Below are 12,622 nucleotides of genomic sequence, written 5' to 3'. Positions count from 1 at the left end.
CAGACCTACTTTATTATTATTATTATTATTTATTTATTTATTTTTTTTTTTTTTTTTTTTTTAGGTCCTAGCCACTGAAATCTCAGGAAATTAGGTGGCAGGACCTGCCAGAGTAACTTAAGTCTACTGGGTTCCTGGTCTGCCTCCACGGGGCTAAGGTGGGGCAACGTTGGGCCTCAGCAGGGGTCCAGCGGCTAAACGACCAGATGAACAACGGTACACGGCACTACACATATACAATATCCATACACTTTTAAATCTCTGGCATTTCCAGTGAACTGGTACACCCACAATGAAAACTACGCGGAGATGGGGGGAACCCCTGGTGCCGTCTGACACTAAATACACCTTACACCTTACACCTTACACCTCTGCTGCTTAGCCTGCTGAAGGTAAACCAATAGCAACACTATCAGCAACCAAAAAAAAAAAAATTATGCTATCACTTTTCCAGCTGAGGAATCTACTTGGCTTTCTTTGGAGGAAGATAAGAGCTCTGTTTCCGCTATTTGGACTGTTCTTTTATCTCTGGCTACGAGTGACGGATCCACGTATCATCTAAATTTTTTGCATGGTTTGGTCACAAACCTTGCAAAAATAATGGGCCCGGTTAGAATAGGGAAAAAATTTTATTGGGGTATGCCCATACCCTCAGCAACACCCAAAATGTTTTTATTGACATGACTAACCCTCTTGCGGACACTTTTCACAAGTTAATAGTATGTAGCGTAGTATGTGGTTCAATCAGTCATCTATCCGGATCCCTACTCTTCGAGTAGGGCTGCTGATAGATGACTAATTGAACTAGGACATCTTATTCTTCTTCTCATCTGTTGTTCTAAAATATCCCATTAGATTCGGATCAGGTGGACTTAGATTTGGGCATTATGCTGGAAGTAGCAGGCTTGCTATTTTATTCTCTTCAAGTGGCTGTTGAAGAGAAAAACATAGCAAATGAAAAATAACCCCTTTTCAAAGAAGTGCTATAATACAATTAAAGGAGAATAGAATATTACAGACGTCGTGTTAGACGTCAACGGAACAATTCATTCATGGTTTTATAACCAGTGGATCAGCTCCAGACAACATAAAACAAGCCATGGTATCATTCTACTAGAAGCAAACTTCATTTTAGTGCAGTTCAAGCTGAGAGGAAGTGTTCCTTGGGAATATGCCACTCTTCTGTTTTCATCTACTTTTAGCCAGTTTTCAGTAACTAAACCTCTGAAATCCATCATTACTTGTTGGAGGACAGCGTACTGTGAATATTAAGAAATTATTATGTTACCTGATCTGAATACACCTTTGTACTAATTTGAATCTGTTTATTACAAAACTTCAGTAAAATTTGAAAGAAATTAACAGATTTTTAGGATAAAAACTCTACAAGCATTTGGAGTTCTACTTTTGAAAGAAACCTGGCTTTCCGCTGGAAAGAAATATGAAAAATTATTAATTGACACTTCCTCCACCCCTTCTGAGAGGGATTTTGACGAGGCAGGTCCTTTCAGGAACTCAACCTTGGACTGCCCACGATGGTTTGAGATAATTCAGTTTTGTATTGTTGTTATAGTAGGCTTTTAGAAGCATTGGTGACTAAGGCTATATTGCTCCGTGCATGCTGTCTGTAAAATGCGTGTGCTGTGTGGTCAAGTTTCTATATGCTGGAAATAAAACCATGAATATACTAGCTACCCTCGCCGACTAACTCAAACACGATGTGAAAAATGATTATAAAAATTCTTTATTTATTGACGGGACTCGAATTCAGGTGCTTTTCACACGGTATGGGGAGAATGGTGACCCACTTCTTGAATTGAGGACATTTGTAGATCTGCAGTCCAAAGAGACCTCTTCTGAATCCAAAGGTTCCCTCATAATTACGGACAAGGGTCTTACATCCTTTAATATAATTGGATAGATCATTCACCCAAGGCGCCTTTTTTTGTATTAATTTCAACAATTTCTCTTCCACTTTCCTCTCAGTTATCATAAAATCATTAAGTTCCCTGTTAGATTCTGTCATCCCCTCCCTAAAGAACTCGTCATGCGTGAATGTAGATGCAAAATATTTTTCAGACCTGACGTAGTCAAGTGGTCAGGAGCGTGAGTGCAGCAGCACTCACGCTCTTTGAGTGGACAGGGGGTTCAAGCCTGTGACTGCTAAATACGGTTAACATTTGTATTGATGAGTTCTTGTAAACACCCGGAGTATAAACAAGAACTTTTTTTTCTTATTCAGTTTGTCAGCAACTTGAGCAGAATCGTCACCGGTTAAACCATCGACATGAGGTGGACAATGTGATTTAACCCTTTCCTTCTACTCTTAATAGAGAAAAAGAAGTCTTTGCTACTTTATTTTGGCATTCTTTGCCAGACGCTGCCTATAATCTGCCTTGGCTTTAACGTTATTTATCTCACCTGGATCAAACGTTCCTTGTTATCTGATCTGAGAAAGTTATTATTGCGTCACGTTTATCAGAAGCCACAATTAGAAAACTAACTAAATCACTGGCATGTCGAAAGCAACCATCTCAAAAGCATACGACTTGTGTTAAACAGTCGATAGTACTCCAACAACGAAACTGTACTGTTCCAGAGTCCACTCTTATCATTGGCAGAATCACTCTAGTTGAATCTGTCGGTTTTTGGGAATGCTGTTTTGATGGAACTGGGGCTGATCATACCGTTAGAACAGTGTTATCTCCAATGATTATTTTTTTTTAGTACCAGACTATCATCACCCTTCAATGATTCACTTTTACAGGTGTATTCTTTCAAGACGACAACGAAACTATCCACCTTGAAAAAGTTCTATATCCAATTGAGAATGTCTGGAATATGTTGGAAAGGGCAGTTTGACTTCACTCTTCTGTAATCACAATGCAGCCGCTGACAAATACCCCTCATGAAAGAATGGTTGAATCGGGAGCTATATTATCTCGGATACCTAGTGGAATCTATGCCATGACTTGTAGGGGTTGTAAGTCGAGAAAAATTGGTCCTACTAGTTACTGAATAAAAGATTTTAAGTTTTTTGGATAACAACTATACAAATCTGGTCTGAGACCGACTAACTCAGCCACGTTGTGAAAAATGTCCATAAAAATTATCCTCCTTGCTGACTGTATTCGAACTCTGGCCTCTTCAATACAGTGTAGGTGGTCTCTCGTTATGATAATTGTGCTGCTCACGAGCACTGAACAGTCCTGGCTTTAGTTGTACTTTCTGTTATAATTTTAAGCGTGTTTAAATCTTTTTAGTGTTTCAACCGCTCACCTTGCTGTTGTATACCATTCAGCTTTTTAAATACCGATAAATAAATTAATAAATAACTGTGGATGGTTAGGGTTCCAAGGCAAGAGTTTTAACATTTGTAGAAATATAGTTCACCCTTGTTATTATTAGTTGTTCTCACAATTGGCAGAACGTTCTGAAGGAATATTCTCGATTTCCTGTCACGTTTCTCCTTTCTTACGAATTAATGTCTGGTCTTATTCGTGCACTTCAGAAGAATTAGAAAAGAGAGATATTTGTATTATTGTCATTAACGAGAACTGCATTCTAAATTTGCGCCACGAACACACAATTACTTAATTAAAAGGGGAGATTATGCTTTTTTCCTAGCCACAATAATGCTTTGGTTGCATCACCAGAAACAGCCCCATTGAAATACTCTATTTACTTTGTATGCACCATAATGGTCGTTCTTCCTGATAAACCTATTTGATATTAAAAAAAACTGCAAAGGGTACTCCCTCTTCATTTTCTTGTCACGTCAGGTGTTGTGCAGTTAGTAAAAGCATTATTGATTTGGAACTTTCGTCGTAGGAGATCAATTTCCATACATTTGTATTGAAGTCATGTGATTCCAATAAAGGGCGAATTATAGATTTTGATACCATATATTACTTTAAAATGCGATGAAAACTCCAGTAATATCTCTGCACGTAGTATGAACTTCATATCGAGAGGAAACCTTCGTTAAATATTTAGAACAAAGAGAACAATATCGAGCCAAAAGGAATGGGATCATTTTCCAATATAATAATGTGACCCAACGAATGAACCACAATCACATTCAAGAAGAGATTTCCTGCGGTATGTAGAATAATTATTTTGAAGACTGCATTCGGTTTTCGTTTTTTTAAAGTTAATCCTATTGCGTGTATGTGGAATATATTAGCTGTCCACATCTTGTCCGACAGTTTCTCTTTCTGTTTCCAATTGCAGATGTCAGTTTTTCTTCCTTCGTAGGTTCCAACCTACAAAATCACAGACCTTAACTGCATCGTAACTACATCATGGCAGTAATGAATCTATTGATCTAGCTTTGTTTGTGGGGCTCTTAGCTTAAAATTATGAAAGCCACTAATTTCTAACCGGTCTTAAGACAATATTCAACATATTTTAGAAATCTTTATTGCAATAATAATAATACAAAGATGAAAAATTCTACAAGCTTTTGGTTGAAACCGAGTTTACCACTGGAATCACAGATACAGAAATTGTTCAGCGATACTCTTCTATTTTCTGAAGGGCAGAGCATTTTGATGAATCCGCGTTACAATTTTTACTTCTAACAAACTGTTATCCACACTTGGTTAATTGTCCTGCATACTTAACATTCACACTCTGTGAGACTGCAATTGCAGCACCAAGATTTTTGGAATAATCAGAAATGCATGCAAATCAGCAGGTGGATGAGTTGGCGGATATACAGATATGATTAAAATATGGGACCAATCGAGTGGAAGCTTCGGCTAATGTAAAAACGAAAGTAGAGATCACGGAGTTCAACGCAACATGCGCGTGACGCAGCTGACAGGTTGCTCTCTCGAAGGAACCGACTTTAGGGTGCAAGATGGTTGTAGAGAATGCCGAGATGTCAGGTTAAACACTGATATCAGCAACTATGCGATTTTGATAGAGGGCAGATTATCAGTCTTTGGTCATCAGCCAGATGGTTACGTATAGAGGAACATATGAGACGTGGTAATACCACAGGGAACAGATGTTGCAAAAGTGGCTGCGGGAAGACGGAGGATTTCAGAACAAGAACGAAACATCGCTTTTTCCGTCCACTGCATCTACAGCCACGCTGCCTATCATACAACGAGCTGTGATATTAGCAAGCTGCCACATTATTACATGTCCCGACTGACAGAAGGGCATATATGCCATTGCATCAATTACCACTGACTGATACAGTCTATCATCAGTAGAGTTTGGCACCAATACAAACTCTGTTGCCCTTCGTAAACAGAGTTTGGATTGGTATTTGGTATTTGGTATGTTGAGGATTTAGCAGTTCCTGGGATTTCTCCTATCTCCGTGGTGTCTTCTGTATCGAGTGAGTACCCTGTCAAGCCAGAGCTTTAAAGGGTGTGGATCGTGCATAGTTTAGTCTGTTGTGCCCATTGTTCATCTGGCTTATTGGCCATCGGGCCCCTGATGGGACCCGACGTTGCCCATACCGCGCCACCTGAAAGCTAGCAAGGCGTTACCAGTAAGGAATCAGTACTCTGGCAGGTCCTGCCACCTACTTTCCTCAGATTTCAGTGGCTAGGACTTATAAGAAAATGCTGTAATCGCTGTTGATGCTTTTCTTTGGTCATAGAGATTTGCTTTAAGAGCGAGAAGGGATTGTACGCTGGATGAGTTTTATTTTTGGCCGAAAAGGGTCGGGCAAACAATTTTGCTGTAGTTACAATTTTGACATGTGGGGCTATGCGTTGTGAAGGTAGACAGATTTGGGTAGGGAGACGTAAGGCTAGAGGCTAGAAGAAGAAGAAAAGGACTGATAGAGAAGGTGGCCCCTAAATGTTCAGTGGGCATGTCCGTGCAACACCAGAGGGAAAGTGAGTTTGGGAAGGAGAGGAGGGGATAATTGTGTCTCCTTCCCCGCCGGGAAAAGGAGATAAGGCATACCCGGCAAGGTGTCTGCAATTCTGCCCAGACACGATAGGAGGGAGTATATGATGAGAGCCTTGTCGATCAATTCGGCCATTGAAAGATTGTGCAAGGCTCAAGGGCTAGAATTTTTTTCTGCCTGGTCTGTACTTATTAACAGGAGAGACTGCTTCTACAGGGATGGGATACACTTAAATAGAAAGGGTGCAAGAAAGTTTACTGATGCTATCGAGGCAGTGTTAGGTGGGTCGGAAAACTGCTAGTTGGGGGGAATACAAGGACTAATAGATTAACAGTAGCCACTGGCAGAGGTGAAAGTGATTCTTGCACTGCTTCTATTGGAATGAGCCGCAGCCTGGAAAATAAGATGCAGGATATTTCAGAGACTGCTGGGAATCATTGGGGTACAAATAAAAATATGGGTTGTGTTAGAGTAGCTAAGAAAAAGAACAGGTGCATGTATACTTGCGTGTACACCAATGCTAGGAGTTTAGTAAATAAATTTGATGAATTTCAGGTATTGCTCAAAACATCAAAGGCAGATATTGTGGGGATTTCAGAGACGTGGTGTCACACAGATATAAGGGATGCAGAACTGGAATTAGGGGAGTATAATGTCTACAGAAAGGATAGACAGGATAGGAAGGGAGGAGGGGTTATGCTATTAGTTAAGAAATACATAAATCCAAGGAAGTGAAGCCAGTCAACATCGCTGGACAGTGCAGTGCCGAGTCAGTTTGGTGTGACATAAGCATTGGGAGATCAAAATTGAGAGTAGAAGTGTGCTATAGGCCTAATGACTCTGATGAGTATAATAAGATACTGTATGGGGAAATAGAATGGGCCAGTAAATCAGACAGTCTTATAATGGGGGATTTTAATTTCCCAGATATTGACTGGAATTTGGGGGCTGGTGACTCACACACTAGCAAGGCTTTTGTGAATTTATTGGATGATTGTTTTCTACATCAGCATGTTCGGAAGGCAACTAGAGGGAGTAATACTCTTGATTTGATTATCAGTAGTGATTCTTCATGCATTAAGAATCTGCAGGTAAATGAACCACTAGGTGGCAGTGATCACAGTGTGCTGAAGTGGGATTTACTCAAAGAGGTAACTACCATCAGGGGTAAAGGGAAGGGTTATTGCTTTCGTAAAGGCGACGACAATGGTCTGAGACAGTATTTAAATTCTATACAGTGGGACCAACTGATGATGTTACCAACAGCAAACTCAAAATGGGAAGCATTCAAAGAACTTATCTTGGAAGTTACTAGGCTTTACATACCAACTAAGAAATAGTGTTCAATGTTTAGGCCTAAGTCGATGTCAGATGAACTAATGAGGCATATGGCAGAGAAGAAAAATGCATGGGATACTTACAAATTAACACGTGACACAGAAGCCTATGATAGATACAAGTTGATCTGTAACCAAGTTACAAAGGAGTTTAGGCAGGCGAAGGCAGATTACGAGAAATCTTTGGCAAGGGATGCAAAGAAAAACAGCAAAGAGTTCTTTACTTAAACTGTAAACACTAGAAGTAACTGTAAACTTTAGAAGGAAGGGGATGAATCAGATTGGTCCATTTGATATCGATGGGTCAACTGTTGATGATCCTGCTCAGGTAGCTAACAAACTAAATGAATATTTTGCATCGACATTCACACATGAGGAGTTATTCAGCGAGGGGAATGCCAGAGATGTATTCAATTCTGGCGGTAAGCTAGAGAATCTTGTAATAACTGAAAGTAAAGTGGAGGAGAAATTGTTGAAGATAAATACAAGAAAGGCACCTGGGGTGGATGGGATCTCTCCAGTTATATTAGCCATAATTATGAGAGCTTCCTTGGACTGAGCGGAAGTACCCATGGACTGGATATGTGCAAATGTGACCCCAATTCACAAAGGAGGATCAAAAGGCGACACAAGTATTTATAGAACTGTTAGTTTAACCTCTGGTCCAGGAAACTTAATGGAGGCACTGGTTAAAGAAGCACTGCAGGATCATCTAGACAAGACTTCAGTTATAGCTCAGACACAGCATGGTTTTGTTAAGGGGAAGTCTTGCCTGACCAATTTGATTGGATACTATGATGCAGTCACAAAAGAACTGGATGCAGGGAATAACTTTGATATTATATACTTGGATCTTAGAAAGGCTTTTGATACTGTTGCACATGGAAGACTGCTACACAAATTGGAGCAGTGTGGCATTGGAGGCAAATTGCTGCTATGGATAAAGGGGTGGTTGAGGGGAGAAGACAGAGAGTGGTAATCAATGGACACTGCTCATCGTGGACGAATGTTATTAGTGGAGTCCCTCAGGGTTCTGTATTGGGTCCATTATTGTTTTCTGTATTTATAAATGATATTGATGATGGTATATCAAGCTGAATGTCCAAGTTTGCAGACGATACGAAGGTTGGCAAGGTTGTCAAGGACACTACTGACACTATGCTACTGCAACAGGATCTGCAAAGGTTGAGCAGATGGGCTGAGAGGTGGCAAATGAAGTTTAACATTGACAAATGTAAAGTACTACATATGGGAAACAGCACTCCCAGAGCAACGTATCAACTCTGTTGTACTACACTGACAGTGGTAGAGAATGAAAGGGACCTGGGGGTGGTTGTGCAGGCAGATATGAAGTTTTCTGAGCAGTGCAGACGGGCTGCAAGAGTAGCTCATAGTGTATTGTCGATGATATATAGGAATTTTTCTAGCAGGGATAAGGAGGTGATTATTCCCTTCTCTAAGGCAATGGTCAGGCCACACCTAGAGTACTGTATACAGGTCTGGAGGCCTCATTTCAAGAAGGATGTAGGGATGCTGGAACGAGTACAGAGAAGGGCAATAAGATTGGTGAATAGTATTATTTAGTATTAGTAATAGCCATATAGTGCAAGGAAGCTACTGCCTTTTTCTGCACTGGCCAAAAATAAAACAAAACAAAAAAAAAAAAAAATGAGTAGATAAGAAAATACAAATTATTTGCATCCCTCCTCATGCAGGTAATGATCCTATTGACTGCTGAATTTATTCAAACTATCAGCCTCAATTACCTGCAAAGGCAACCCACTCCAACAATAAAAGACTCGCTGGCTAAAAGAAAACTTCCTACAATCTAGTCTAAACCTCTTTCCCTGTGATTTGAATTTATGCCCTCTAGTTTTTGAATTTTTTAAAACAGTGAAAATTATGCCATTATTCATTTTACTATCCCTTATCAGAGCTTTGTAAAGCTTAATCAGGTGACCATGGAAGTGACTGGTTGCCAAGCTCTAAAGCCCACATAATTATGTGGGCTAAAGACTCCAATTATAATTGGAGTCTTTCCTCATATGGTCACCGTTTTGCCAATCTCACTATGCAAGTTGCCCGTCTGTGGACTTCTTCAAAAAGCTCATTGTCTTTTTTAAAGGCTTAAGTTTTGCAAATTACAGTGTCGGAACTGGGTCGCCATTTGGCTAGTTGGCAGCAAGGCTGCAATCTAACTCGTTCATTTTGACTCTCCAAGTGGTGGACTTAGTCTCGGCAGAGGCCAAAATGCGTCACCTGCACGTGACAGGCGAGTTACATCTAGGTCCCAGTGTTTGGTCGCATCCAATAAGCACTCAATTGTCTTTCAGTTGCTGTAGATTGTCACGCTTCTTGCGTTCAAGTTCTGCAGTCACTCAGCTGGTCGTCAATGGAAAGTTGTGTCTTCGCGTCTATTTGGTGGTCCAAAGTCTGAGATTTGTTTCAGGGTGGTGGAAATACTCTTTGCCTCGCGAAGAGATTTTGAGCAAAAAGCGTAAAAGCCTTATAGTTTTGTTCTTCCTGCAGTACTATATCCTTCTGATTTCTAAGGATGGAGCGCAGTTTAGTAAACAGCAGGCCACGGAAGTCTTCATAGATATTACATTCGTAGATCGGGTGCTTCCAAGTTTCTTCTTGTCTGCATCTACAGTGCGCTATGTCCAAGATTCCAAAATCGTGTAGCTTCTTCCTGAAGAGCCATGCCCTGTCAGCAGGTAAGTGGTATAAAGTCCAGGAGAGTACCAGGTCGGGGAAATAGAGTAAACAGGTCCAATATATGGTATGAAGCTTCTAGTTATCGGCCTTTAGTGGAGTCATTCCATTCTGCCACACTGTTCTCATGTGGTCTGTAAGACGTATTTTTTCCTGTGGTCTGGTCAGAGTTGGGTCCGTAGTGTATCTCAAATGTGTGATTACCCTTCATTTGGCGTTTTGGTGCAGCAGCCCACGGCCCACAATCTGCAAGTCCGGAGGGAGATATCCCGCAAGGACCTGGAGACGAGGGTGCTCACCGTGAAACATGCTCTGGTTGTTGTGAGGAGAATTATGCGATGGATGGTTTCCAATTTCCTTCTGTTAACAGCAATGGTTGCCTTAGCTTACCAAGCTCCGCTGCATAAGCCAGTGCCGGGATGAAAAATGCCTTGTAGAGAATGGCGAGCGCTCTTTTCTTCAGACCCCAGTCTCTGCGTGTAACTCTAGCGAATACGGCGGAATATTTTTTGAATTTTACTCTGAGGTAACTAAGATGCGGTGTGAAGTTTGGATTGGTACCATGCACGGGCTGCCTGAGATACACAATGGCGTCAAGTAGTCTTCGGCAATAAATCTAGCTTCTGCTTGAATCCAGATGGTCGCCGTATGCACGTGTGGTGACGACGAGCTGAGCCCAATGATCCTACAGCCATTGTTGAAAGCCATACTAGATACCCTATAGGTGTTATGGTGCAGATCGCGATCAGGTTTGATAATCGGCCGTAGTAGGTGATCGTCAACGGCAATCTGAGTGCTCTCCGCTATGTTACGGAATTTCTGGAACGCCTCGCTATCCTCTTTCTTACTGAGGTGCCTGACATCATTTTCCAGCAAGACAACGCCCGAACAGATATGTTGGAGTTTGCTCTTAGTGACTTCGTGGTATGAACGTTGTCTTGTCCAAACGCCAGGATTTCACACCCATCGAGCACTTTTGTGCATGATTGGATGTTATCGACAGAGCCACTGCAGCCAGCATATACCACGGATGTTTTGCGGCATCAGGTGAAAGAGGCTTGGTTGAAAACACGGCACGAGACTATTCCACACCTGTACCACTGAATACCGAGACGCTTAGCTCAATGTATCTGCAACGTGGTGGATTTACATCATGTTGATTTGTCTATTGTAAGCATCATTATGTGTTATGAAATGTATTCACACAAATTAACGTATGCGATTTCATGTGCTTCTCAACCCCTTCGCTATCACCTCTGTAAGTATTCTTGTTCCTTCAGGGGACTGCAATTTGAATTTCGCAGAGTCTATACCAGAGTTCAGATAAGATTAAATATCCTTTCTGCATTGGAAAGGTCAGGGAATGACCACCGCATATCCCGGAGCAATATGGCCTTAGTTACTAATGCTCCTAAAAAAAAAAAAAAAACGAAATAACAACCAAACCTTTCTGCATTCTTGTTTCTTCAGGAATACAATCAGGTAAGAATTTGTGAAGGTGCATTTATAATTTAACTTACTTATAACACTGTGGTTAACTGTCTAAAATCATTAGAAATCGTCTTAGTATAATAGGTCGCAATATTTTAAAATTAGTAAAGGATTTATCTAATTATATAATTTTACTCTTTCCCTCTTTGAAGCAATTCCAATAAAATGTATTTATCAGATTTGAATTTTAATTATCAGTGGTTTTTGTTCCTTTTATCAAATGGCCTGTAATTTGCGCTCACTCATCACACTCTTTATCTTAAAAGGTTTAGATATTACTGGTCATAATAAAAGAATTGAAAACTGTCTTCTGTTGATTATTGACATCAACCTAAATTTTAGTATTTAAAAATTAAGGGCGACAAGAAAGGTCTACAACAGGCTACATAATTAGAGTAACACTGATTATAACACAGAAAAAAATATTCGTATTGAGAATAGAAGAGCTAAAGATGATCTCACAGTTTAGCTAACGACCATTCCATAAATTATACACTGCCCTTCAAAATATACAAAAATTTGGACATTCCTGCTCACGTTGGTAGCACAGTTTAAGATTAAGTAATGCTGTTGTTGTTGTTATTTGGTTTTTAGGAGCATTAGCAACTAAGGCCATATTGCTCGGGGATATGCGGTGGTCATTCCCTGAATGACCTTTCCGCATCCTCCGTATTTGGTGGTGACGGGCTCGAACCCCGGTCTAATCAAGAAGCGTGTGCTACGCACTGCTGCTCCTTCCCACCTGGCTACGGAGGCGCCTGTTAAGTAATGCAAAACCTTGCATAAATTTGAGTGATTCAATCCTGATGATAACCAAACTATAAAAAATTGTCTCTATACCGTCTGCATAGAGCAGGAATTTTCATCCTTCACGAAGGATATACAGTGGCGGACAAATAAACTGCATCAGCGTAAAACAAAAAAGGTGACATTTGTAGTGAAACGTATCAGATATTGTTTGATTACAGTCATTTTGTTTGTCGCAACGCAAAGGTATTGCGTCAGATAACGCTTCTATTGCATCAGACAGTAATTGCAATGTATTACATCAGCCGTTCCTATAAATGCGGCGTTGAAAGGGTATACACGCTCATTAGTACCTTATCCTGTTTTGAGGAGGTGTAAGCATGGCTCCATACGTTCAGTTGACACCAAGAAAACAAAAAAAAAAAAAAACGTGTAGCTGTTGCTCTGTCCCAGGAAG

Source organism: Mastigoproctus giganteus, chromosome 6, assembly GCF_048544385.1.
Source record: "Mastigoproctus giganteus isolate SK-2022 chromosome 6, ASM4854438v1, whole genome shotgun sequence".
NCBI classification, from domain to species: domain Eukaryota; kingdom Metazoa; phylum Arthropoda; class Arachnida; order Uropygi; family Thelyphonidae; genus Mastigoproctus; species Mastigoproctus giganteus.
The sequence above is the reverse complement of the archived record's forward strand: the minus strand, read 5'-3'. Positions refer to the sequence as shown.